General features: G+C 41.1%; 1 protein-coding gene across 1 annotated transcript in view; it reads right to left on the reverse strand.

Annotated features, from left to right (window-relative positions):
* PGCKA1 (PDCD10 and GCKIII kinases associated 1) overlaps positions 1 to 25,340 on the reverse strand; it is a 72,146-nt gene that overhangs the window by 11,402 nt on the left and 35,404 nt on the right. The window contains exon 2 of the mRNA XM_072973889.1: positions 4,027 to 4,076. The gene's annotated coding sequence lies outside the window, so the exon portion shown is untranslated. The remainder of the gene's footprint in view (positions 1 to 4,026; positions 4,077 to 25,340) is intronic.

Below are 25,340 nucleotides of genomic sequence, written 5' to 3' on the forward strand. Positions count from 1 at the left end.
CCCTTTAAGGTGGAAAGCAGTATTTTATTTATTATTTTTAATTGAAGTAATTGAAGTTGATTTACAATATTATATTATTTTCAAGTATACAGCATAGTGATTCAGTATTTTATAGATTATACTCCATTTAAAATTATCAAAAAATAATGGTTATTTTCCTTGTGCTTACAATACATTCTCATTGCTGATCTATTTTATACATAGTAGCTTTAATCCCATACCACTATCTTGCCCCTCCACCCTTCTCTCTCCCCATTGGTAACCACTAGTTTGTTTTCTAAATCTGAGTTTGTTCCGTTTTGTTATATTCATTCGTTTACTTTTTAGAGTTCACATATAAGTGATATCATACAGGATCTGTCTTTCTCTGTCTGATTTCTTTCACTAAGCATCATACTCTCTAGGTCCATCCATGTTGTTATAAATGGCAGAATTTCTTTTTTTTTATGGCTGAATAACATACTGTTATGTATATATATCACACCATCTTTATCCATTCATTTGTTGATGGACAGTTAGGTTGCTTCCCTATCTTGGCTATTGTAAATAGTGCTGCTCTGAACACTGGGGTGCATGTATCTTTTTAAATTAATGTTTTTGTTTTTTTCAAATATATGCCCAGGAGTAGAACTGTTGGATCATATGGTAGCTCTATTTTTAGTTTTTGAGGAGCCTCCATACTGTTTTCCACAGTGGCTGCACCAACTTACATTCCCACCAACCATCTACAAAGGTTGGAAGCCAGTATGTTATAGATAAATAAATGGATATATAACTTAGAAAGTACTACAGCACAGCTATTATTAATGCTGTTTTTGTTTTCATTACTATTTGTATCTCCTGATTATATATTATATTTAGATATTATATAATATTTCCTATTATATTAAAATAATCCCTCTTAGGAGGTTCTGTTGTTTTTGAATCTGCTGGATTACACAGTAAGAAGCAGCTTGTGATCAAACTGCTTTTACAAAAGAGAACTGATTTTGGCTGACAGAATTTCACAGGTGTGGTTTCATCTATTCGCCACCAGATGGCAGTATATAGTGGTTATTTAATTTAATTTCAAGGGAGGGACTTGGTGTGGGAAAGACCTTGAACACGCGAATTAGGGCACAAATCCTGTAGGTGCTTTGCCATGTGGCAAAATTAAGGAGTAGGTGACGTGGTAAATATTCAGACAACTACTGTCACCTTTAAGTCCTGGTGGCCACGGTACCACCTTGTGGCAGGGTTTCCTCCAGCGCTGCCTGGGCATGGGACTTACTCTGTAGTCTGGCCAGACAGTGGTGGGGTCAAAGGATTCCTATAATTCTATAGAGACCTCTTTTCACATAAATGGGACCTGTGTGTCTGGACAATAATTCTGTGGCAGAGGCTGGGGGACGAAGGAGCCTGTGGGGTGTGCAGGGGTTAGATCTGATGCCACTGGGACTGCCTGTTTCACGGTGCTTCCCTGTGGCCATCCTTGCGCTCCCCCAGACCCCATGGCCTACATGTGGTGTGAGCTGTTCTGGGGCCCCATCTTCTGGATGGGGGTACGTGGCCATGAACTAGGAGGTAAAGATAAGTCATAAAATAAATACGGCCCAATTTGAAGGTTTTGGGGAAAGAAGCCCATTATTTTTATTTAAAATTTCAAATTCTGTTGGTAGCTTGCAGCCAGCCCTCTAGACGAGTTTCCTCTTCTTGTACCCTTGGTGGGAACTGTCTTAGGGGAAAAGTTTGAGAAGCCATGCCCCTGTTCTCTGGACTGTAAATTCCTGGAGTAGGCTTCTGACTGCAGCAGATGAGATGCAGTTCATTATAAACCATCTCTGTGTTGCCTCACCATCTCATTTGGTTTCCCAGCTCTTCCAGTACCCACATAACCTACTAACTATAATGTCCCTGAGTTCCCATTCCTGGCTGGACCTTGCCTAGAAAGGCTTTCTAGCTAAGTTGCTAAGTAATATACAGAACAGCAGTGGGTTCTGCAAAAATTGGTGCTGCCTAAAGTACAGGTTGCCGTTGCTGCATACCTGACATAGGACAGGGCGTGGAGAGGGTGTTTGAAGCTGGATGACCTGGAGTAAGCTGCTTAACTTCTCTGAATCTCAGCTTTGCCAGCCATTAGGTGGAGAAACAGTAACATCTAATTGAGCAGGGTTCCTATGAGAATCACATGGTTTACACACGTGGTAGGCCTGGCCATGTGTGTCTGGCAAGTAGTGGGTTCCTAATAGATGTTGGCTGCTCTCCTGTTCGTGGGCATCGTCCACGAGAATATTCTTTAACAACTGGCCTAGTCGCTTCTAGAAGCTGTGAATAGAAATGGGTGATGTTCTGACCAAATCCTCCCTGGAGTCCCTCAGGAATCAGGCATGTCTCCAACACAGGGTATGTCTCTACGGTGGGTAAGTAGCCTTATCTGGGAGGTGGGAGAAGTCTGGAAGAAATGTGAAGCAGTTAGAAAAAGTTAAGCTCTGGAAATGAAGAGGGGGTTGTAGAGGAGGCGAAGTGGGGAGAAGTTTATATACCATCGTCTTGTAAAGCTGCAAATAATGATAGATGCTTGGAATGAACTAGTTCTGGGCAATTTCCAGGGTCCTAGAGTGCCCAAACCTCAGCGAATCTTAGTGACCATCCCACCCAGCCACCTTACTTTATGTATGTGCTTCTGGACTCAAGGCTGGAGGCATGGACTGGTCAGGGGACAAGAGAACACAGACTGTCCCATGCTTGCAGATGACCCTATGGGTGTGGAATTGGGACCTCAATGTTCCTTTGAAGTATAGGAAAAATAGATTTTGCACTTGAAAAGACTGAGTGTGGTTCTGAAGCCTCAAATATCCCTGGGCACCTAACTGAGGACAAGACACTCTGCCAGTCATAGGAACACAAAGAGGCAGCGATCTCGGCTGTTTGTTAAAGGGCTCACCACCCATTCATGCAGCACATACTTCCTGAGCACCTACTATGTGCAAGTCCCGAACTCGATTCCAGGGGTGTGAAAAGAAGTCACCGTCTAGCAAGGAAGACAGATGTATAAGTAGATGACTAGTGGAGTGTTAAAAGTGTGAGATTAAAGTACATTATGCAGAATGTTACCTAAGGCAAGGAACACCTGAGTAATCTTGGGAAGACAGGAGAAGACTTGCGGCCAAAGCCACAAGGTGATGGTGCCGGTGGGTTCCAGGCCACACTCCGGGGGATGCCACCACGCACACTCTCTCTCAGGCCTGCCCTTTTCTCTCTGTGTGTGCTGCCACTGCTCTGTTCCCAGACATCATCATTTCTTTCTTACCTGAATGACTGCAGTATCCTCTCACTGCCTGCATCACTCTGTGCCTTCTAATACACTGGCCACACAGAAGTCATGTGATTTATTTTAGGACACACATCTGAATCTTATCATGTCCCCGCTGAAAACTTTTCAAAGGCATCTGAGACCCGTGGGGTATTTAATAACAGAGAATGATGAAGATGATGATACAGAGAGTAAACTTACATAGAACTTCTTATGTGCCAGGGGTTCATCCACCTGGCTTTGCACATATGTACAATCAGTCCTCATTATTTGCGGATTCCATATTGGTGAATTTATCTACTGGCTAAAATTTATTTGTAGCTCCCAAATTAACACGTGCTGTGCTTTGGGGGTCATTTCTGGACATGTGCAGTGGTGACAAATTTGAACGGTCTGAGGGGCACATTTCTCGCTGAGCTCAAGCAAGGTAATCCTCAGCCTTCTGGTTTCAGCCCCGTGTTGTGAATCTTTCAGTGTGAAGACTTAGATGTGTCACGCCGAATGGCGCACGTTTTAGAACTGGACCCCCAAACAACAGAAGTAAAAATGAAATAACAGAATTCTACTCAAACCTGCATGAGTCAGAAAGAAGTAAACTTTGGGGACTGCTCTGTCTACTGGCTTTAATGTTTCAGGTAATAAGAACTGTGGTAAAAGATCGAGAAATAGAAAACTTACCAGAAAGTGCAAAGAACAGACTTTTCCCCCAATGCATAAAAAAGAGAACAGCTCACCTGCTGTGGAGATTGTCCATTAGATTTCTCTAGAAGTTTAGCTTCTCTTCCTGCAACCAAAAAAAATAAAAAGTGAAAATGGAGGCCTGCAAGTTGCCTCCTTCTCCCGGCCAAGTTGTATCTCGAAAGTTTCCTGAGGGGCGCCAGGCAGGGATGTGGGGGAATGGAGTTTCTGGCCACAAGGACTTTGAAATTTGCCAGGCCTGAGTTTGCAGCCCAGCAGCTGACACTCAATTAACAATCAATTCACAATCTACCCACGTGTCAGTGTTTCATCTATAAAATGAGATTGTAGTAAGATTTAATGGCACACCCTGAAAACTGTTTATCACGTGCTTGGCGTGTTGGAATTGTTCAATAGCCAAAAGCTGCTGTTAGTTACTGCTGCTGATAAACATTACCTGACAATACACCTCTTCTCTGATGGCTAAAGTTTCAACTAAGCAGAAAAATAATTCAAGGAATTTGCTTCTTGGAGACATATCAATCAAAAGTTTCAGTGATTACATGCTTAATAAAGTTCAATAAAGTACTTAATTTAGAAGATAGTTTTGCTCATTATGAAAATCATGATGTACAGAATTTGAGTAAGTAAAGCAAATGTTTAAATTTTTACCAAAGTCTCTGTGATTACTAGCATAATTCACTATATACAGAAACAACTTTTGGAGAAATGCTCTTAGCCCAGTCCCAAGTTAGCTATCTTGATTGTGGTAGTGATCTCATTGATGTATACATCCTTCAAAATTCATCAAATTGTTCATCTGAAATATGTGTAGTTTATGGTACAGGAACAATACCACAATAAAGATGTTAAAAAAAAAAAAAAAAGCCTTAAGTGGCTCTGCACTGCTGACCGGTCTTTAACGTCCCCAGCTAAGCATTCAAGGACTTCTGCAATACGGTACCAATGGCCTCCCCAGGTTATCCCTGAAACTCCTCTAGCCACTCCTATTTCCAGCCAATCTGGGTTTTTCACTGTTTTCTAAACATGCGGAAACATGTCTACGTATACTTTTTCTTGTTCTATGCCTTTCCACGTATTATTTTCCCCAGCTGGTATGCCTCCGTGCCCACTGTTATTTTACAAAATTCTACTGATCCTTCAAAATTTATTTCACACGTCACTTCCTCCATGAATACTTAAAAAAAGAAACAACAATTCCTCGGGGAGGGTATAGCTCAGTGGCAGAGTACCTGCTTAGCATGCACGAGGTCCTGGGTTCAATTTCCAGGGCCTCCATTAAAAAATAAACCTAATTACCTCCCTGCAAAACAACAACAACAGCAAACAAATAAACAAAGAGTTGCTTAAAAAAAAAGGACTAAATAAACAAAAAATAATGAAAGGTAATTTACTCCATTCTTTTAATTTCTATAGAATCTTTAACCTGTTGGATGGCTCCGGTCACTTTCTGCCTTGGATTCTAGTACAGGAATATATTGTTTTGTTGTGCTTTGCAGATAACCGTGTGGTTTTTTGTTTGTTTTGTTTTGTTTTTACAAATTGAAAGTTTGTGGCAACCCTGCATCAAGCGAGCCTATTGGCACCATTTTTCCAAAAGCATTTGCTCACTTTGTGTCTCTCTGTCATGTTTTGGTAATTCTTGCAACATTTCAAACTTTTTTATTATATTTGTTGTGGTGACCTGTGACCAGTTATCTTTGATCTTACTACTATGGTTGTTTTGCGGTTCCAGACTGCAGCCATGTGGGACTGCGAACTAAACTGATAAACCGTGTGTGTTCCGGCCATTTCCCCACCTCTATCCCTTTGCTCCAGCCTCCCTATTCCCTGAGACAACAATATTGAAATCAGGCCAGTTAGTAACCCTACAGTGGTCCCTGAGTGTTCAAGTGAAAGGGAGAGTCGCATGTCTTTCACTTTACATCAAAAGCTAGAAACTATTAAGCTCAGTGAGAAAGGCATGTTCAAGGCCAAGACTGGCTGAAAGGTTTTTTTTTTTTTTTTGGCTGAAAGTTCTTGAAGGAAATTACACATGCTACTCCAGTGAACACACGAATGGTAAGAAAGCAAAACAGTCTTGTTGCTGATATGGAGAAAGTCCTAGCGATCTAGATAGAAGACAGAAAGAGCCACAACATTCCCTTAAGTGAAAGCCCCCATTCCCTTAAGAGCAAGGCCCCAGCTCTCTTCAATTCTGTGGAGGCTGAGAGAGGGGAGGAAGCTGCCGGAGAAAAGTGCGAAGGCAGCGGAAGTCTGTTTACAAGGAAAGAAGCCGTCCCCATAACATCGAAGTGCAAGGTGGAGCAGCAAGTGCTCATGTAGAAGCTGCAGCAACTTATGCAGAAGATCTAGCTGAGATAATAAATGAAGGAGGCTGCACAACAGATTTTCAGTGTACATGAAACTGCTTTACATTGGAAGAAGATGCCATCTGTGACTTTCATAGCTTGAGAGGAGAAGTCAATGCCTGGCTTCAAAGTTTCAAAGGATAGACTGACTCTCTTGTCAGGGGCTAATGTAGCTGATGGCTTTAAGTTGGAGCCAGTGCTCGCTTACCATTCTGAAAATCCTTAGGGCCCTAAAAAATGATGCCATGTCTACCCTGCCTGTGCTCTATCAGTGGAAAAACAAAGCCTGGATGACAGCACATCTGTTTACATGATGGTTTGCTGAATATCTTAAACCCACTGTTGAGACCTACTGCTCAGAAACAAACAAACAAAAAGATTTCTTTCAACACATTACTGCTCATTGACAGTGTACCTCGTCCCCCAAGAGCTCTGATGGAGATGTGCAATGAGATTCTTACGCTGTTTTCTTGTCTGCTTATACAACATCCATTCTGTAGCTCGTGGATCAAAAAGTAGTTTCAATTTTCTAGACTTATTAAGAAATATGTTTCATAAGGCTATAGCTACCATAGATGGTGACTGCTCTGAAGGATCTGGGCACAGTCAACTGAAAACATTCTGGAAAGGATTCACCATTCTAGATGCCATTAAGAACATTTGTGATTCACGAGAAGATGGCAAAATATCAACATACACAGATTCCAACCATGATAGATGACTTTGAGAGTCTCAAGACTTCAACTTCAGTAGAGGAAGTAACTGCAGATGTGGTGGAAACAGCAGGAGAACTAGAATTAGAAGTGGAGCCTGAAGATGTGACTGAACTGCTGCAATTTCATGATAGAACTTTAATGGATGGGGAGCAGCTTCTAATGATAACCACAGAAAGTGATTCCTTAAGATGGAATCTACTCATGGAGATGCTGTGAAGACTGTCAAAATGACAGCAAAGGATTTCAATTATTACTTAAACTTAGTTTATAAAGCAGCAGCAGGCTTTGAGAGGACTGACTCCAATTTTGAAAGACGTTCTACTGTGGGCAAAATACCATCAAACAGTGCTGCATGCTACAGAGAATCATTTGTGAAAGGAAGAGTCAATCAATGTGGCAAACGCCATTGTCTTACTTGAAGAAATTGCCACAGCCTTTAGCAATCACCACCCTGATCAGTCAGCAGCCATCAACACTGAGGCAAGACCTTCCAACAGTAAAAAGATTATGATTTGCTGAAGGCCCAGTTAGCATTTTTTAGCAATAAAATATTTTTAAGTTAAAGTATGCAGATTTTTAAAGACAACACTACTGCACACTTACAGACTACAGTATAGTGTAAACATAACTTTTATATGCATCGGGAAATCAAAAGTTCGTGTAACTAGCTTTACTGAGATACTTGCTTTATTGTGGTGGTCGGAACTGAACCTACAATATTTCCGAGGTATGCCTACAATTCATTTATATAACGTTCCCTCCATTAGACTGTAAACTTTTAGTAGAGAGGGGCCATGGCTTCATCATTGTTTATCTACATGTTGTGTCCCCTGACAGTGACTTGTTTACAGATGGCACATTGCATGTCTTTTAAAAATTCATGTTAAAAATATTACTGAAAAGCCAGATGCTTTATACCAATGCACAAAATTATAAAACAATGTACGTATTTAATCAAATCTAAGATGCACATGTATTCATTTACCTTTTAATATCTCTGAAATTGGAACACATAATCACTGGCACATCATGATTAAATTAGCTGCATTGTTTTCTATTTTTATGGTGTATAAGACAACTAGATGTTACAATTGATGACATCTTATACTCGACGCAGTGTTGGCTCTGGGAGTGCTGGCAGCCACCCTCTTGCTCTCCAGACATCTGAGGAGAGGCCCTAACATGAAACGTAGAGATTGAAACCAATCAACCAACGAACACAAGAGTGCTTGAAACAAAGAGCAGGGAGAAGAAAACACAAACAAAACAACTGACAGTAATAATCTTCAGTATGTCATTTGCAGCCAAAAAGCACAAAACGTTCTTTAAGAAGTTAACAAATAATCAGAGAACAACAACAAAACGTTTTTGGAAATTAAAACAAGACAGCAAAAACGAATATTTCAATACAGAGTCTAGAAGAAAAATATGAGGAAGTCTCACATAAAGTAGCAAAAGAGATAAAGACATAGAAAAGATAAAGAAAAACCAAAAACAAAAAACTCAGAACTAGAGGACAAGTCCAGGAGATCCAACATCCAGTAGGAGCTCCAAAAAGAAAACAAATAGGAGGAGGCGAGGCATTCATCAACCAAATAATCTGAGAAAATTTCACAGAACTGGAGGAATGAGCTTCTAGGTAAAAGTACTCACCAAGGGACTAACACAATAAATAAAAATAGACCCAACGCCAAGACATCACTGTGATATTTCAGAGCTAGGTAAAAGCCAAGATCCCACAGGCTTTTAGAAAGAAAAAACCAGATCACATCCAAAGAGCCGGGGGTCAGAATGGTGTGAGACTTCTTAAACTCAACACACACTATTCTAAACTTGGCCAAAAGAACAATTAAGTGAGAGGGTAGGACAAAGACATTTTCAGATATGAAAGTTCTCAAAAATTTGACTCTTCACACACCTTCCCTTCCTGGGAAGGAGTCTGTTAGAAGATGTAACAAACAAATGAGGTAGTAAACCAAGAGGGGAAGGCAAGGGAAACAGGAAGTGGGGCATTAAACACAGGAGGGAGGCAAAAGTAACCCCCAGGACAATGGTGATGGGACGTCCCAGGATGCCAGCAATGTGCGCAGCCAGGAGGACAGCTCCTTCGGGCTGGAGAAGGGAAAAAGGCTCTGGGTGGTGTTCTTTTAAGAGATGAAATTGATAGAATCACTGAAATGTCCCCAAGAGAAACGTATATATGATAAAGAATTTGGGGTCAAATCAGTGGTAAGGATGCAGAATCCTGAACAAATGAAAAAAAAAAAAAAGAGCCATTTGTTACCTCCAGAGAAAAACCTGTGCAAGAAAGGAAATATTCTCTACCTGGCTTAGCTGTGAGCAGCACTGACATAGAATAAACAGTTACTCATCTGACTAAAGCTGGAGTGGGGAGGGGTTCTGTGGGGAGTGGGAACATTCCTTGTGTGTGGTGGGGCAGGCGGTGGGAGCTGAATCATCTTCTTCCATGTGGAAGATGATGCCTAAAGCTGAAAAAAAGAAAAATCAAGAGATGGCAATAGAAACATTCATTCAGAGAAATTGAGGCAAATCACCAAAATAATCGCTAAAGAAATGATTTCCTTTGAGGCAAGAAAAAGTGCTCACAAGTGAGCAGTCAGGGCTTCATCTGAAGATTTGGAAACCAATTTTGTCATAAGAGCAAAGTCATGAGAAAGGGTAAACCAGGTGATAGCAAACAGTAACAATGACGCTTCTGAAAAAAGCCAACTCCCGTCCATTTATTTGACCTACATTAACTATTTAACACCTAGGACTGGGGGCGCTGGCAGATGACCTAGCAGGATGAATGGGACAGAATGTTACAGCCTGGTGAGGTGGGCAAGACATAAACAAATAATTATGATCCAGGGATTTAACAGCGCTTACAGGCAAAGCATTATGCAAATGTGGGGACCAGCAATCAACCTGTCAGAAGATCTTAGAGCCATGCAGTTCAATATGGTAACTACTAGCCATATGTGGCTATCTAAATTTAAATTACTAAAAATTAAATACATTAAAAGTTCAATTCTTTGGTTACACCAGCCTGCCACATTTCAAGTGCTCGAAAGCCACATGTGTCTAGTGGCTACCATATTGGACTGTGTAGACACAGAATCTTTTTTTCGGCACAGAAAGTTCTGTTGGATGATGCTGGTCTGGAGGTTCTTAAATGATTTTTTTTTTTTTTTTGCATTTTCAAGTACATTAAACCCCTGAAGGGATCCCATTTCATGGGTCTATTAGTAAGAAGAGCCTTGTTAAGTTTGGTATTTAATCAGCTAAGTTATCTGTATATGGAGTGGAAGTTTTACTTCAAGTTTAGTCTTTAATTAGAGCTACCACTGGAGCTGGAAAGAGCTATTTCTTACATGTGCTTACTGTCTGACCACCTACAGGTGCTGAGGGCAAATGTTGGGTGGCCATTAGTCTTTGGGAAAGCACTTTCGTGTAGTGGAAAGAGGAGAGAGTTCTGGAGAACTCAGAGTTTGAATTTTAGCTCCACTACTTATTTGCTGTGTGGCCTCAAGAAAATCTCTCAACCTCTCTGGGCTTTGTTTTTTCAGATGTGACGTGTATAGATAATGCATGAATCAGGACAAGCAGGTGGCAGAAGCACAAAAATGCCACTCTCCTCATTGTTCTTAATCTCCAACATCCACTCAGCCGGCAGGGGAAGAGGGGCCCTCAATGGAGAAGAGGCTCTCCTCGCCTCCCCTTTCTTCTCATCACTACCTGGTTTTCTTTTTTTATGTTTAGCTTAATTTTACTTTTTTACTGAAGTGTAGTTGATTTACAATGTTAGTTTCAGGGGTACAGCAAAGCAATTCAGTTGTATATACACGCAAACATATTTTCAGATTCTTTTCCATTCTGGGTTATTACAAGAAATTGAATACAGTTCCCTGTGCTATGCAGTAGGTCCCCTGTTTTCTGGCTTTTGTGAAAGGATCTATCATTGATTAGGAAATTAAGTACCTATAACAGGAAGAGGAACCGGTGTTCAGAGAAGGGCAAAGAGAAGAAGGGAAAAGGGCATTAACATTTACCGGAAGCCCAGTACAGCCCATGTGCAGGTACTGTGTGTCATTCTATAAATCCTCCCAAGGCCGAGGCGGAGGTGAAGGGCTGGAGGAGAAGAGGTTTGTGAGTGGTGGGAAAGGAAGCCTGGAGACGCCTAAACCCACAGGAGTGGAGGTGGAGGGGGACTGCAAATGCCATGCGAAAAGCCCCACTTGATGAGATTTCCGCTTCATAATAGTAACTGGTGGCAACACGTGGGACTCCCAGTGAGCTGCGAGTCACTGGAGGTGGCCGAGGTGAACTGAGCCAGCTGGTGACTTGCCCACAGACAGGTTTTAACTTGGAATTTACTCCATACAGGGGACAGTCCATCTCTGCTGCCTTTAACTTCCATGAGAAGAAAAACAGTTTCTTTTCTAGGTGGAGTTAAATTATAATATGATTAGCCTGAGTTGGCACCAACACTTGTTGCAAGAATTAACTTTTCCTTGTAATTTGTAAATGCATTCAGGCCTGTTTTCGGGGTTTTCTTTTGTGGCTTTCCCTCACCCCCACCCCCCAAGCAGGGCCAGTATCTGAATAGAAAGAAAAGATCTCCAGCTGGGCTCCTTTCTCCCAACAAGTTTTGCAAGCTTTGCAACATCTTCCTTGGATGCAATTCAGCTGGGGGCCTTCCCCCTGTTTCAAGAGGAATTCTTGCATCCTCACACAGGGGCCCTTTGTCGTCGGAGGTTATGAGAAGTGAACCACTGCTTCACACAAGGAAATATCTTGACCTTGTGTGAAGTAATGATCAAAGAGGAATGCTGCTGAAACCAAGCAAAACAAAACCATGATTTATATCTAGGATCTCCACAGAAAAAAAGATCCCAGTTACTTCAGTAAAGCACAGTCATCTGTAGTACAAAGTGTGAAATTCACTCATCTGTTGATGGATTTCAAAGTTTAGTCCTTGGTTGGTACAAAGTCTCGGTACTTTTTTTAAGTATTAAAAAGTTTTTTTTTTTTCCTTTTGCATCTGCTCTGCTCACAAATATCTCCAATCTTTTCCAAATGCTTAAAGAACTTCATTTCATTAAAAATGTTTGTATGGGTACATATTTATATATAATACACATATATAAAAATAGATATAATTACACACACACATGCACATATACATATAAGCACATAAATTTGGGGAAAAGGGTGGAAAAAAGTCAGCTGGAAACGTAGCAACCTAACCTTGTGTTAGGTGTTCAGTTTTTCCCCAGGATTTGTTTTAGCTTATGTCCACCTGCACACCAATTTCACACAACATATAGATAGCTTCATGTCCTGCTTTTTTCCCCCTTGACATTATGTTTCTAGCCTTTTCCATGACAATCCATAATGCCTGTAATGATTGTTTTAAATGGCTACAAATTATTCCAATTAATTATGCCAGTTAATTAACCATTTCTCTCTGTTGCTTAACACTTTTGGCACTTTCCAATTTTAGTAAAGTCATCCTCCTTGCAGTTTCCAACTTCAAAGTCTATGGTTCGAACTATAAATTTTACATACTTGTAACGTGTGACGTGATTTTGATTTTCCTTGCTTTTCCATTTCTTAATTTTCCTCTGATAATGAAGTAAAGATGATTTATGGGCCCAACAGTTGGAGGCAGCCAGGAAGCTGTTTCTCCAACACAAGCCAGGAAATGCTGGATCCACAAGGCATCACTGCTCTTCAGATTCAGAGTTCATCCAGGCACAAGAGCAAGGAAAACCTGCCCAGCAATCACCTGCCCAGGCAGAGACCCTCTTTTCCCAAGAGATACCAATAGACGCCAGGGAATCAGATCCAAATTCTTAACTTCTGTTAAGTTCATCTCTTTTCTCTGTCTTTGCAGCACAAGATCTTCCCAGGCGGAGACCACAAGGTGCGTCCCTCTTACCAGCGGGGGCCCCAGGAGAAATGGCTGGCAGTCCTCCTGGAAATCTGGAGGTGCGCCAGCGTCCACTGGCTGTTACCTTTTCTATTTATAAAGTCCTATTCTGCCTCAGTGTTTCCTCGCATATGGGCATAAGAGATTTGTGTCAGATCTGCATGCTGTCTATCACACGTTCATTTACCAAGGGCAGGTGAGGGGGAACGAAACGGGAGGCAGAGCCCAGCGGCCAAGTCACCGCAGCTGCGGGGCTATTGGGTGCTCTGGGAGGGTATGGCCACAGGACCCTCGACTGGGCCTACGCAGGCAGTGTAGCCACATACACCAGATGTTCAAAACCAAACTTGGGCTCTGGATCAGATGCGTGAGTGTGTATATGTGTGAGTGTGAGAGAGTGTGTGTGTGTGTGTGCACACGTGTGTGGTGGTGGTGGGAGTGATGGTGTCTGACACTTCAGCATCCATTACGTGTTTGGTACTTTACACTCATTGTTTCATTTTCTTCCAGCAACCCTGTGAAATAAGCATTACTGGCTCCATCTTATGAATGTGGAGATTGGTTTAGCAAGCATCACTGACTCACATAAGGTTACACCACTAGTAAACAGTGGAGCCAGGATTCAGAGGTCAAGCTCGCTCATTCACACCACGGAGTCTTCAAAATGATAGGATTTATGTCCTCCAGCCTATCACTGTGGGCACAGCAGGAAACATGGGGATACGGGTTACAGGCAGTCAGCTAACCTGGGCTCCCCATTCCTGAAGGGCCTCAATGCAGACTCTGGACAAGTATCTCCAAATATACGCCCAGAGCTACACACACAGGGCTGAAAATAGACAATGTTCATTACACAGCTTTGAACCCATGTTTCCACGTTTTCATAATAAATCTCCTGCAGTTCCCTATGAACTAAGACTTTATCTTGAGAATAGGAAGATTTTTATCACCTTTATGCATGTGGGCAATATTGCAAATCTGTGTGTGTAAGCATTTAAAATATTCTTCAATTTTTATAATCCCATTTTGTCATTGACTTTTTTTTTTTTTAATATACTGAGAGCCTTGAAAACAATAGCAAAAACGTTATCCAGGCCTCTTTCAACCTCTGAGTGACCTTGATCTGACGTTAGGGTCGTTCTAGAAAAAACAGGCTGTATATTCACCATCAGTCCAATGTAAAAAGAAATATTAGGAACAGATTTCTGTGCAGCTTCTTCAAGGGAGATTTTCAGGGGCGGGGGTCAACTCTCACATCGCTCTTGTAGACTGCACTATTGCTAATTCCTTAAGTATCTGCACCTTCAGAACTGTAAGAGCTGTTATTCTATGGATCACATACTTGGTATTGGCACAGGTAAGCAATCGGTCAGAGTAGCTGTCATTATGATGCTACTGGTCCACCAGCTCCTGGGCCTGTCCTTCCTCGTGTGGGCTGCCAAAAGCCCATCACTCTCTGCCCCTTGGCCAGCCACACCACGACGGACTGAGGCTACAGGTATTAAAACAGGGACTAGAACGTGTCAGTTAAGTTGGCCCTAGCTCAGTCTCTCCCATTCTACAGTGAGATCTGTGAACATCCTGGTTAAATTATTCATTTTAGTACAGACAGCGAGGACAAATAAATGGCTATGAAACTGCTGTGAAAACAGGTTAAACTTGGAATTGCAGCAGTTTGGGGTGGGAAGGCCCTGAGAAAATATAACTCTAGCTCACATGTACTGCCGACTGGGAACTGAAACCTGGAGAAGCTAAGGGACCGCCAGTATTACTTTTGCTAAACCATGCTGCTGTCCTGGTGGAGGGTCTAGAGTGGCAGTCAGGCTACGTGAGGTGTGTGTGTGTGTGTGTGTGTCTAGAGTGGCGGTCAGGCTATGTGAGGTGTGTGTGTGTGTGTGTGTGTGTGTGTGTGTGTGTGTGTGTGTGTGTGTGTGTGTGTGTCTGTAATAAAGCCTGACTGGCAGACAGCTCTCCCCAGTCGTTACGAGTTGTCTACGACTGCTTTCGGGTCAGAGCAGCACTGAGTTGCAACAGACGTCGCATGACCCACAAAGCCTGAAATATTTACTCTCTGGCCCAGGCTAGATGAGGGGTGCCGGTTCTGAATCTCACAGTACAGGCTGTATCTCGCACAGAAGAGTCTGAATTTTTTCACAATTGCATCCTCAGTGTGTAGAAGAGCGCTTGACATATAATAGGCATTTGACTGATTTTAGATGAGTAAAGGAAAGACTTTTCACCCACTTCTAGGCTGTTCTGTGCTAGAATGTAAACATAAAGAAACTGCCCAGTGTTCAGCCCAGGGCCAGGTATGCAGTGGGTGCTCAGTAAATATCTGTTAACCAACTGACCCTGATACTACTAGATCCAGGGCAGTGGGTTCGGATTTAAGGAAGCAGAGTTCAAGGAATGGCTTCAAGGTTCAGGAGACACCTCAACTGTGGCCACACTAGAGTGGAGTCCCGGGACATTCCTGGATGTCCACATGGGTTCTTGTGACCTAAATTCCTGGGTTTCATGATGTTATATCATCATGAGTGTGCACTCATCCTCTAGAAAAAGCATTAGCCATCTGGTCAGCTCAGACTGCAGTCAATGACCTTGGATTTAAATTGCATGTTTCTTGGAGCAATGATTTTCAAAAGTTAAAAAAAAAAAGATGGCTACTCTGTATGGACTACCTATTTCATCTTGCTTCCTTAAATGCCACTGACACACACACACACACACACACACACACACAACACTGATTCCCTTCCAACCAACAACAAAATCCTGAGAGACCAAAAACTTGGTCAGGATTTCTTCTCAGCATTGTTTCTGGTAAGTTAGGAAGAATGGACATCCCAAGAAAATAAAGAACCTGACATTCTTAATAGCAAAACTAGGAAAAAAAAAGCTGCCTAATAACCACCAGGAAAATGTGTACTCTAAGTATTTTCCCCCCATTCCTTGGCAATCCACTGACTTTGCTAAGGGAACCAACAACTCTGTAGACAAGGTCTGTCTCCATTAAGATGCCTGTTCAAACCTGAGTCAAATACATCTCGCACAGTTAGTATTTTTATTTCTCCCACTGAAGCATTCTTAATCCAAAGTAAGCAATTTTCCAGGAAATATTGGAAGGATCCCGAGAGGCTGTTTTTTCTTTCCTTCATTTTTTTCATTAACAAACACTAGACGTCCCTAAGAGCAAGGTGGGAAGGATGGCGGTTTTCAGAATTTTGCATATTAAAGTTTGCTCAAAGAAAAAAAAAAAGTTTGGTTAAAGAAAAGCTAAAATCAACAGAACAGCCCCACCTTCCATAGTGTGGAGGGCAATGCGGAAACCCAGTTTGTGGAAACAGTCCAAAACCAATTAAAGTAGATTTAAGGAACTGAGCATATAAAAATATGTGTGACAATCTACAGATTTCTAGAATATTTCTAGAAAGAAGTATGGGATAGAGGTAAAACAAAACCAGAAACTGATAAGTTCTTGACCTACTTTTAATTCTCTTCACTAAGTAAACATGAGACTGGCTTAGATTCCCAAATTTTCAGTCCTTAATCTTTTCTTAGGCTGATATGCTAACACATAAAATGCATTAACTCACTGTCTTTGGAGGAGGCCCAGAATCCTACTGCTTTCCAGAGATAGCTGGAAAAAGATCTCACAATCTTCATTAGCAACAAAAGGTACATGTAAGCATGGCAACAAAGTCCATGAGGATACACCTATCTGTTTTGGGGTAGTTTAAAGATTTCTTGACAGTATTCTCTCTTGCTGGTGGACTAATGCAGAAAATTTAACACAAGAAGCAGCTGGCATTCTTTTTTGGCTTCTCTTTTTAAACAACAGGATAAAAAGCTGTGTTCCTATTTCAGCTATGTTCAAAGTGGTGCCAATGCTTTGGGGAAAGACATGGATTTTGCTTGGCAGTTCCGGCAGGTGCAAAATTTATAGACCAATTATACCCCACAGGCAGTGGTGTGCTGACAACGCTTAATAATTGGTTCTACAGAGAAAAAAAAAGTTTATATTATAAATAAAGCACGTGTAGCACATAGTTTATAAGTTATAATAAGAAATCCAGTATCTTCTTTTTATAACGAATTCCACAGGGATAATTGATTTTCACAGAATGCTTTAACTGAGTTTTGCTAGATTCTTTTATCTGTAGTCAACCTATGGTTGCAGCTGCCAAGTAGGTATAGACTCCATGTGACTGTTAGTTGGTATTTTCACTCTAAGTTAGTAAGTTAGACGAAAGTGAAACAAGGAACACAGATCTGGGAATTTCACTTGGTTGCTAATAACTTGAGCAAGTTCTTTGCGTAATCAGACAACAGTTTTTTAACAGTGGAAGAAAACTTTCTCCAGGGACTTTTTGTGTGTTATCTTCCTGTAACAGCTACAGACGCAGCAAACTTCTCAGTTTAATTTGCATCAATATTTTCTTCAGCACATTCTGAAGTGTCCTCAAGCAACAAGCATTAAATTGAGCCCGGGGTTTATAGCATTTGCCACTTTCCATGGTGTAAATGCTCCTGTCATGGCGGATTTCAGGTTAGCAAAGTCAGGTCCCTGAACACAAAGCTGGAAAGAGATGTACGGTTTCACACCATTAGACACGTTCCTCCCACACAGATACGATGGATGTAAATGCCCTCAAGAACACAGGAAACAGCGAAATAATTAGGAAGTGGTGAGTTTTGAGTACTTATTAACTTTGTCTGTACTTTGATTATGCTTTAATAGAATTTAACTTTTCGTATCACCGCAGTACATTTCTGAAATTCCAGAATTCCGCAGCCAGTCCTGGCCGCTGCAGCGCAAGGTTTCAGGGTTCTGAGCCTGAAGGGCAAATGCATTTCTCGGACGATTTTCTTTCAGCCACACACCACTAACCTCCAATTAACAGAGGCCCTGAGGCCCAGCTTCCCCTGCTGGGAGTTAATCAGTCCCAGGGGTGGGAGGTCTGGCGTTAAGCTCCAGGTAGGGGAGGGAGCCAAGGACTTCCACACAGTCCCGGGACTTCGAGGCAGCGCTCGGTTTCCTCATCTGAAGAGTGGGGATAATGCCGTGCCCAGGACGGTTGTAAGGATTAGAGATATGGCACACAAAGGTCCTAAGATAATGCCTCAAATACAACTAGGTGTTTATCCTCAAGTTGCTGGCAGAAGCGCTGTAAAATAGTCCTTTACTGGACACCCACGGATCAGTCATGGGAGCTGCTTCCTCTCTAACAGTGAAGCACTTTTCAAATATACCTGAAAGATGAGTGAGTTTAAGAACAAGCCCGGTCACAATCAGGTTTCTTGAGTACATGCCAGATAGTTACCTGGCTCCCCCAAATCAGTATTTCATCTCCTCTCAGGAAATGCAAAAAAAAAAAAAAAAAAAAAAAAGAAGAAAGAAAGAAAGAAAGAAAGAAAGAAAGAAAGAAAGAAAGAAAGAAAGAAAGAAAGAAAGAAAGAAAGAAAGGAAGGAAGAAAGGAAGAAAGGAAGAAAGAAAGAAAGAAAAGAAAAGGAAAAAAAAAGTGATGGGAAACTTGTAATTGGGGAGATTTATCACAGACCCAAAGAGTAACTTCCAATCATAAGTATTTTATGTCAAAATCATGGGCTAGCAGTTGTCTTCTGTGAAATCTGCACAGAGAACAGTCACTTAGGGGCACATCCTATTTAGATGAATGATAGAGTCTTTTAAAGAATGTTTGATAATTTTAAAAAAATGCTGCCCTGAAACATCTGTCATTACTCTTGAGATTCCAAGCCTCTTTAGATCATTTCTTTACTTTTTTTTTAAAAAAGCAGATATTTTAAAAAATGCAAAAAAGACATTTTTTTTTTTAACATGCAGAATGGTAGTAAAAAATACCTATGTTACAAGCTTGTGTTAAATGAACTAGAGGATTTGGTCCACGGAGAGTGTCCAGCACACAGCCTGGGGCACACACGTATACAGCCTACTGCATTTCTCCCTCCTTTCAAATCAACTCCAGGTTCACTGCGGAGGGGCAGAGGTGAAGAGGCTGACTCGCTCCTGTCTTCTAAATGGGAAGGTAAACAGGATGAACGGGTCCCCCATTTCACCCTCCAGAATACAGTGTTTTCTTCCAAGAATAAAAAGAACAACTCACTTATAGTTATCAGATCAAATCTCAAGGAAGTCAGAGATTCTAAGACCTCACTTGTCCTCTTATTTTATAAACATGTATAAACGCTTTTCTTTATCCTGAATTTCGGGGGCACCAAGGATTAACTGTCAAGCCATGGGCAATTTCAGCAAAAACAAGCATTTCAAGCACAGAAGGGATACTAGAGCGACTGACTGGGAGTCAGCCTAACCTTTAGCTATAAGATAATTACAGCATCAGTAATACAGGATCATATGTTCAAGGAAAAGATACAAAGGATACTTAGGACTGAGCCACTGGGACTCCTGGTGTGATTTAGGCCATTGGGCCCCCAGATGGGGTGCTTGTACCTCTGCAAATTACTGAGATAAAACATTGGGGATTGGGAGAAAACCACTACAGCTCCTACATCCTTAAAACAGCCCTCATCCTTAGAAAACATATATTCAGTGTATAACTTTTTTTTTATAAAATATGAGTCAAGCTGTGCATGTGTATTACACAAACATACACATAAACATATAATTCATGGCAATTTTTTTTACTGATAGGCTGCATGGTCCAAACATTTTTCGGAAAACACTGATTTAGATCAGGACTTCTCCAACTTGAATATGCTCAAGAATCTCCTGGGCATCTTGTTACTATGCAGATTCTGAATTTACAGGTTTAGAGCTGGTCCCAAATTCTGTCTTTTCAACAAGCCCTCCAGCTCCCCCTCTGGCCGCCCCAGTACCATGTGCGCCCTTAATCAGAGATCTTGTCACAAGGACCCAGAGTCCATACTCAGAGACTTTCTTTGGAGAAACGAGTAAACGACGAATAAAAAGAAAAGGATTGGGTTCCAACTACTTGATTATGTATACTGCTACCAATAATTTTAAGAAGACATTTTGTATAAAACAATTACAGGTGACAAGTTTTGTCATAACAACGACAATATTTTGGTCTTAGTCACTGATGTATGTGAGATTTTGATTCATTTGTAAAATGAACTCAGCTGAGATCATCAAGTCTCATTCTGATGAATAGTTATTAGAAAGCAAAAGGAAAAAACTTTATTGTGCTCATATATTTTAATTTTAATCTTTTACAATCTTTCAACTAGCCCTACATTTGGTATTAAAGCATTTTACCTATGTTTAAGAGAATTTTTTTTGACTACTGTTTCCATTTCACAATTGCACGTAATATTTTTCAAACTGGGACTGGTGACCCATTAGTGGACTGTTAGCATAATTCAGTGGATAATCATCAGCACTAAAAAAGCAGAATATATCAGAATGTACTGCTTGCACTAGTGTACAATACAAGGTGAGTACAGTGTGGCAAACCGTATTTTCTACGGATGGTCAAAATAGTACCTCCCATTCTACATATTCTTGCAACGTGACCTTGACACTTGGTCCGCTGAGTAGTAGAGTCTTTGCCTCCTCCCCATAAACACGGGTGGAACTTTGTGACTGCCTCAGCCAACTGAATATGGCAAAAGTGACACCATGCCGTCTGAGGTTGGATCATAAAAATGCCATACCCTTCTACCTTCTCCTCCTAGGATGCGTGCCCTGGAAACCAAGCAGTCCCTGCAGAGGACCCTGGCCCATAGCACTGACTGAACTTCCAGCTGACAGCTGGCAACAAACTGCCCGCACCGTGAACCATCTCGAGAAAGGGTTCCCTGTTCCCCAGTGATCTGCCTCAGGTAACACTACGTGGAGCAGAGACCAGATGTTCCCAACTGTGTCCTGCCTGACTTGCAGATTTATGAGCACTTTGTGGTTTTGTTTAAAAAGCTGCCAAGTTTTGTGGTGTTTTGTTATGCAGCAATACAAACCAAGATGTATCATTTCATAAATTTTGTTTCATATGTGCCTATATGTGTGTGCTTACAGTGTTGACGTAAAATGTTTTTTTTAAAATGGTGGGTCTCAAAGTAATGGGACAAGGAAGATCACAGAATGAAAAGATTTCATAAGTGCCAGTATTTCTAGATCTAGTAAATGCTACTTTAACCACTAGATATAATCCTAAAATAAATCCAGATCTCTTGAGTCAGAAACATTCCACTTAATAGGATATGTTGACTATTAGCTGCTAAATATACCTTTTTTGATTACCAAGTTCTCAGCTCTGAAGGTTGCTCAGTGGACTGTCTCTTCTCCCCATCTTTTACGGCCCTTAAGTACAGGCCATCACATTTTCCTCAAGCATTTACTCCTCAGTCAGCTCCAAATGGCTTCTGGCCCTACCCCTAGACCAAAAGACTTTTCCACAAAGATCACCTGTGATCAGAGTCACCCAATCGAAGGACTTGTGCTCAGTCCTCAAACTCGGTTATGAACTCAATGTTTGTGTCCCTTCAAAATTCCCATGTTGAAGCTTTGGAGATGGAGCTTCTAAAGAAGTAACTGAGGTTAAAGGAGGTGAAGGGTAGGGCCCTGATCTGATAGGATTAGTGGTCTTATAAGAAGAGACAGCAGAGAGAGCTCTCTCTTCCCCTCTCTGTCTTCAGCTCTCTGTCCATGTATACGCACAGAGGAAAGGCCACATGAGAACAGAGCAACAAAATAGCCATCTGCGAGCCAGGAGCAGGGCTCTCACCACAAATTGAACCCTGCCTAGGACCTTTGATCTTGGACTTCCCAGTCTCTGGAACTGTGAGAAAACACATTTCCATTTTTCTAAGCCACCCAGTCTCTGATATTTTGTTACGCAGCCTGCTCTGACCAATACTACCTCCCTGAACCCTTTCAGCAACTGGGAGCAGCTGGGTAGAGCAGGTCTGGGGATTAGACTTAATTTTCGAATCAGGTGCCAACACTGAGCAGCTTATGGTGAGCACAGGAGCTTGCCTGACCTCTCAGAGTCCCTGGATCTCTGTTGTCAAATGAAAATGAGACCCACTTCAAAGCGTTGTATTAGACATCAGTGGTTTTCTGGGGAAGGCAGATACTGCCCCATGGGGGACACTTGGAAAAGTGGAAGGGACGTCTGAAAACATAAAAGGGAATTTATATTTTAGTGTCTTAATGACAAGAGGACACTCACAGCAGTTAATGCTTATGTGCTAACCAAACTGTAGCGCACAGGCTTGTCCAGCAAAACCAAGGATTTCCTTGCTTAAAATGCCAGCTGCACCTCCCTGAGGGAACAGCAAAAAAAATTATAAAGTATCTGTCTGACAGGTAATAGATGTGACTATTCACTTTGATACTATCAGTAGTTGATAAAATAGTTTCTCTCACTTGTGAAAATTCCTAAGGCATTGTATAAATGGAACACAGTCTTATAGTTTAATCATTCATGTCATGATATCTCCCTCTCAGTAGAGTGGCAGGGAAAAGAGAGGGGATTTTAAACTGTGTAGAACCTGTAATTATGTCATAGACAAAGCAGAAACTCAAAAAAGTTTGTCAATTAAGCCTAGAATGACTGCTAAACTAATACATTAGGAAGTGAGAGATGAAAAAAAAGATATGTTCACAGGGGAATCTGTTTTCCTTTAAAAATTTTTAAAATTTTATGTTGGAATCCTGTAATTCCATGTAATTAGTTAGAATGAATACTCACATGCTTTTGGACCTGTGTATTATTTGTTGATAAATACCATCTTTATTTAAATTAGTGTTGGTAGAGCATCAGCTGAAGACAGTGGATTGAATACGCTTATCAGTCTTGGCCTCCTCTTGAATCTTATCGAAACTGAAGTCATTACGTATGTACACATATACACATATACATACATATGTATCTTTTTAATAGTAGAACTGGGAGAGGTGACAATAACAGCACCTTTGAACCTAGAAGCAGGTGGATGGGTGACCCCTCAGTGGACCTGGGAAGGCTGACCCAGAAGCTGGAAATGGGGATGGATGAGTCCCACCCGTTTTCATGGCAGGGCCCTCAAAAGGCTCCAGGACTGGCAGAACTGTGTTTAAGAAACAGCTGACACCCCACCCCCCTTCTCCTATGCAAGCAGCCGGGTGACGGCACCTCCTCCACTTCAGCAGAAGCCTGGAAGTTTATCCTGTGGTGACGGCAAAACACAGGATCTCTGAATTGGGGATGTCCAGGCAATATTCAGGGTGGGTACCATAAAAAGACAGGAGGATTAATATGCACACAGCATACACATAGTCCTCCAGTCTACTTCCCACCCTCCACCTCCCAAACACTGGCAGCCAGGCCCTTACTCTCCAGGCAAGAATTCGCAGGAGTTTTCTTCGGAGATCTGGCCAGCACATGAGGAAAGCCCAAAGACACTGATGTTAGAAGTTAGAACTGCCTCAGCCAGATCACTACACCAAAGGCACTGTTAATAAGTGCAACCTTCCTTCACATTCATGTTCAGAACTTCAGTTTTTGGTCCCTTTCTCTTATATATGAGAACACCAATGATCATCAAATAGCTAAGGAAAACCACAAAAACAATATGGGGGGGATCAGAAACTATGGAGTAAAAAGAAATTTTCAAAAATTATTATCAAAAAATTCACAGAGGCAAGAGAAATACATTGTCTTATGAAGCAAGAAAATGATACCACTTAAAAAAGAGCATTTGGAGAACAAAAAAGGTCTCTTAGACATTAAAAACACAACAGCATAAACAATAACTTCAGTTGAAGGAATCTAAGTTAAAATGGAAGAAACCAGAGTGAAAAGACAAAGAAAGAGGTAATAGGAGAGAAAGAGTAAGAAAAGCAGATAAATAATTCAGGAATTCCAGGAGATCTAGAAAGTAAAACAAAACACCCACAGGAGAAGAAAACATCAGCAAAACAATTCAAGAAAATCCCCCAAAACTGGAGGGTAGATTTGCTAGATTTAAAGGATCCACTAAGCATCCAGTACAATAGATTAAAAAAAAAAACCCACACTGAGGTATACCGTTGTGAAATTTCTCAACATATTCAAGCAACTTTCAGAGAAGAAAATACAATTATATATAAAGGACTAAGTATTGAAATGGCGGTTGGAATACTTCTGGAATTAGAATACTTCTCAACATCCCACGAATGAGGAAATAATGGAGCAATGTTTTCAAAATTCTGAAGAAGAAAAAATTTGTGTGAGAATTATTTCCAACATAGAACTTCCTATGCAATCATGCCATCAATCAAGCGGGAGGTAGGATACAGACATTTTCAGACAGGCAGGTTCTTACATAAGTTTTAACCTCCATATGCTTTTTCTTAGGAAGCTACCGTAGGATGAGTTCCATGAAAATGAGGGGATAAAAGAAGAAGAAGGAAAAAAAGACATGAAGTCTAGGAAATAGGAGTTCCAACGCATCAGAGAAGGGATGGGACTCTGTGGATGGTAATGACAGGAGATCTCAGTGCAACCAGACAGAGGGGACAACCAGTCCAGATGAGCAGGTCAGCAGTCTCAGAGAGACTTCTTCAGAAGCAGGAGATTGACATAACTGATATAACACCTAATATGAAACCGACAGAATCATGGAACATCTTCAGAGAACATGTAGACAACTGGCAAATATTTCAGTATTGAATGAATGTTAAGTACATAAAACACACACACACACACATACAACCAAATAGACAAAATAAATAAACAAGTAAAAAGAAAATATTACCTCCATGGAAAAGTTGTGCTGATAAGAAAATACTAGTTTAGCATATGCCCCATTTCTGAATAGCATATATAGTCATAATAACATCAACTTTCAATTTTTCTAATCACAACTGAGATACAGCTGTATTGTGAGGAGAGCAGTTGGCTGTACGTGGTGTTGACCAGGAGAATAAAGAGCTAAGTCCTCATATTTGTAAGGGAAAGTCGATGTAGAATGCTTCAAACTGAAAAAATCAGGAGGTGGCAATACTTACTTGTCATTAAGGTATACGGAGGTAAAGACCAGGCAGAGGTGAAAGAGGTTTTTCTGGGGACAGGAAAATGAGGACCCTGTTCTTAAGAAACTTTTAGAACTAGCAGGTCCTTTAACTGTACCCTGCTATATATATAACTTCGATGAAAAAAAATTTTTTAAATCCTTTAAATTGCAATAGTATATAGAGAGCCAACATGGGACTACTTTTTCAAAATAACATTTTGGTAAATAATATTTGAGGTGTTGCCTTTTTCATAAATTGAGAGGCATAGCCTAAGTAACTTCCAAGGTCCCGTGACCTCTACTTGTGTGTTTTTTGTACCTCTTTGTATGTGTGTCTGGACCTGTGAACACAAACACACAGAGATCCGAT

This window comes from Vicugna pacos, chromosome 2 (genome assembly GCF_048564905.1).
Source record: "Vicugna pacos chromosome 2, VicPac4, whole genome shotgun sequence".
Taxonomy (NCBI): Eukaryota; Metazoa; Chordata; class Mammalia; order Artiodactyla; family Camelidae; genus Vicugna; species Vicugna pacos.